Here is a 4,146-nt window from a genome sequence, read left to right as displayed (position 1 = left end):
TTTTTTTTTTTTTTTTATCCAGAGGAAAGGAAAACGTATTCCTAGTATCGAACCCACATTTTTGTTGGTGAGATGTATATAAATTTTTAATCTGCAGAAGGGAATAGATTTTCCATTTTCCATTCCCATTGTGCAACAACTTAGATAGGACACTGACCTGTCTTAAACAGCCTTCATCCAGCAGGTGAATGTTCCTTTTCTAATCACAACTGATTGCTTTAATGAATATGTTTTTATATCATTTGCTGCTTCGTGTTCATTGTTTCTGGAATTGTATGTCAAGTGCATATTTATAAGGATCTGACTGCCTGCGTAGGTATTGTGTTTGGCATTGCTGTTAGAAAACTTGCCATATAACATGGAAGTTCTGCGCTGTGATTTACTTCTGAAATTGTACAAAATCTTGTAGGCTTTGGGGCTTTATTTTGTGGTTTAGAATTTTAAAATAAATACCTTCTGAGCCTAATAACTAGGAAGTTTCATGTCTTTAATCTGTGTATATTAAAAAAAGAGGAAGGGAAGAATTTCCCTTCATAATCATGACATAAATCACTTTCTCCTTATTATAACTCAGATTCTACACAATATCTCTGCTATAGTATCCTGATTTTTCTCATCTAAACCATATATTGTCTCGTACCTGACAGAATTTTATTGGTCAAAGAAGCAACGTGTATATAGGCCAAGGTCAGGGCTTCCTGCTGTCTAGCACAATCTGTCAGACAGATTCTTTAAAATCCCGGTTCAAAGCTATTTGAAGACAGTGTGAATATTTTTATTGACTGAAATGGGCATTGGATCAAAATCAAAGATTACTTCAGCGATGAGTTTTCCATCACACTTTATCTTGTTGGGTCCATACAGTGCATTTGCCTGATTTCTCTACCTCATCAGGAAAATATAATGCAACCTCATGGGTGAATTGAAGCTCGGCAACTTATTTCCCTTCACTATTCATCCTTCAGTGGCAAGCCTTCAAAATGACCCCGTACACAAAAAAATAAATTATGATGTCACTTTTCATGCAGTGGTTGTGGATTCGGTGTACTTTCACATGCTGAGTTATAAGCATTGCTTCATGTTTATTAAAAGAAATGTGAGCTCATATACATATTAGATTTTACTGGAAAGAAAATCAAGTGAAGACAGGGTATATATGTAACTCTCATAACTTCTGGTTTGACTCATTCCATCCGAGTTTCCAGCTGAGATTTTGTGGTTTTCTCACTTTTGAGAACTTCTGCCTCATTGTAAACAAATGTAAAATATTTGCAATGTTTTATTCAGTATGTTGTTTTCCTCATTAAATTTACTCATATCTGTTTTGCTATTCATTTTAAGAAGTAAGATCAAGCGTTATATGGGGAAAGAGAGTGTGCTCAATGTTTTTTGGGAAACAATTTTTTCCTTATCTAGACATGTTTAATGTCACTAAATATGCACAATGGAGAAGAGCTAAATATTGATGTCTCCTACCAAATTGTTTGCCTCCATAGTTCATTTAGAAGTTCAACAAACTCTGTTTGCATATTGTTTAATTACTCTTAAAAATCAGAGATCTGATTACATGAATGCGAAGGTGGCAATGTTAATTAACTAAAGATTCAATACCTTTGTGTTTCTGATAGTTTTACATGGATCAGAAGATAGTGTTAATAAAGCTAACTTACTGTAACAGGTGTAATTTCACAGATTAAGGAGGCGCTTGTGTAAGTGACAAACTTAACCAGGATGCCTGAGCATTTCTTTATCGAAGTTTGAAATATATCAGTCATTTTATTTAGAGAGGTTTTGGCACCGAAAGTTTACCGTAACAGGATTAACATAAAAATATTATCACAGCCAGCAGGGTGTTTTAGAATGAATATTAACAGCAAATATTATGAGTCTGTATGAGAATAACTAATTAAGCCCATCTGTCAAATATGATTTGAAGTTCTTAGTGCCTTGCTTATTATGGGCTTGCGACAGTGTTCCAGATTAATGGTGAAGCAATTATAAAGTTCTCCCCAATTCTTCTGATTTCATTCTTAGGCAAAAATAATTTTGTAACACACTAAATTCTGACCCATGAGATTATTAGATGGTCTTAGTACTTGTAGCATCTGTACAGCACTTCTGTTCTTCTCTGTGAAGCATCTACCTTCCATCCCTCTGTTGTCATGTAGATGACCAAAAAAACCAAATAGAAAATGGTGTGATGCAAATTAATCAGTGGCTCAGAAGTGTGACTTGGGAAACACTGAAACACTGACTGCATCAGGGAGATACATCCTAATATGTGCCATCCTTTCCTTAATTCCTTTGGAAGTTGGCTGATCTTTCTTTTTCTTAATTCCTCATGTAATGAGGTGAATAGAATAGAAAGATGAGGTTAAAGGAGTACTGCATTTGTAGAATGTTTTCTTGGGTTGGTGCTGTTTCTCATTGTACCTGAAATTGAGCATCTCTGCTGTGCTAGTGGTGACTGAGAAGAAGAACAGTCAAAAGTGGAAGATCTGGATTCCTGCCTGTTCTTCTCGTGTTTCCTGTTGGACTGGAAGCATGCCAGGTGGGAGGGGTTTGGGAAATTATTGAGGTGGCTGAAGATGCAGATTTATTGGATTTTCCTTGTCTGCAAAACGTGATTGATAGCACTTTCCTGTATCCATAGCTGCTGTGGAGACATTAAGCAAGATGTTCTGATATGACACTAATGGGTGTCATGATCGTCTTAAAATATTTTATTCATGTTTATATTTTTGGGTACAAATGTTTGTTATTCCATTGGAGAATACATTATTGTTCTCTGTGCTTATGGCAGGAATGAGGCCGTTGATCCAAGCAAGTGCAAAATAATTATAGACAAAGCTTGGCTATCTCTGAGTAGAACCTTAATGTCTGGATATATGCCCGTTTACTGCCTTATCTCCAAATGTATTTGAACTATATCATGGATAAGCTTTGCTCAGCAATTTCCTTTTCCCTATGCTTATTGTTGGAAATGTTACAAAGATAGCATTTCTTTTGATACTTTTCCGCTTGCACTTTTGGGTTACAGTTCTAAAGCATTGAAGGAGTTACTGGCTTATGCTGCCTGAAACCAGATGCTGGTCCTGCTATTAGTAGAGAAACTTACTTTCATTTTGAACTGCGAGTGACTGAATCAGTCTGTGATAATATTGACACAGTAAAAGACAATGACAGTATTTTCCAGGCTATATCCCTCATTTGATCCTGCGTGTTTCATTTTTTCATTATACCATATTTCAATGCTTAATTTTCTTAACACTTTTATAATACAAGAAATTAACTTGATATTGGATAATAACAGGGGACAGAAAAATGTATGGCAGCATTGCCTTTGATTTTCCTACACAATACTTTCTTTTTATTACATTTATACCATTATCCTTAGTGCCCTATATTTCTCATTTTCAAATCTAGTTATTTAGCATTTAGTTTTCATGTTGTAACAGCGGTGAGCTATCGCCTCATTCTCTTACTTGTTGCATCTGCCAGTACATTTCATAGACTCTCAAGAGTGCTATAATCCTAAAATGCTTCAATTTCAAAATTGAATTTCAAAAAGCAACAAATTTGACATAAATAACAGCCTAATAGCCACAATAATTACATTATGTCTCTTGCTGGTGTTCATCAAAATGCTTCATAAAAATAGTTTTATGTTTTAGATCACCATTAATTTTTTTTCCTTGCTGTTCATGTGCTCACATGACTTTATCAACTAGAGGTATGTTATTGCTTGGAAAGAAAATTTTCTACTCAATGGAATTACAGAAAAGATGCATGATGTAGCAAAAATAACTTCCAGTGAATTTCGTCCCACCACATCATGTGTGAATCACATGAGCTTGAGTTTATCATGATGAAACAAAAGCAAGAAAAAGACTGTAGATATCGTGCATGCTTTCAGATGGGAAATATTCAAGTAAGATATTAAAAAAGCTGGACAGGCAGAGTGGGCAAAGGGTTGGGTTAGGCTGTATGTTTGGGTATTTTTATGGCAACCCAAGAGATTATTTGATTTTTTTTCTTGAGGAGTAGATAAAGCAATATACGAATTCTGAGCAAAAAAGATTTCTCCTGTCCTTTTTTTAAATACTGTTTCTATTATTGGGGGGGGGGGGGGGGGGGGGGGGGGGG

At 35.4% G+C, this 4,146-nt stretch overlaps 1 protein-coding gene across 1 annotated transcript in view; it reads left to right on the top strand.

Moving 5' to 3' along the window:
• The window catches only part of TMEM132D (transmembrane protein 132D), a 265,283-nt gene that overhangs the window by 108,798 nt on the left and 152,339 nt on the right, over nucleotides 1-4,146 (top strand). The window lies entirely within an intron of this gene.

This window comes from Aptenodytes forsteri, unplaced genomic scaffold (assembly GCF_000699145.1).
Source record: "Aptenodytes forsteri isolate BGI_AS27 unplaced genomic scaffold, ASM69914v1 Scaffold79, whole genome shotgun sequence".
In the NCBI taxonomy this organism is placed as follows: Eukaryota; Metazoa; Chordata; class Aves; order Sphenisciformes; family Spheniscidae; genus Aptenodytes; species Aptenodytes forsteri.
This window is presented reverse-complemented; position numbering and strand designations above follow the sequence as displayed.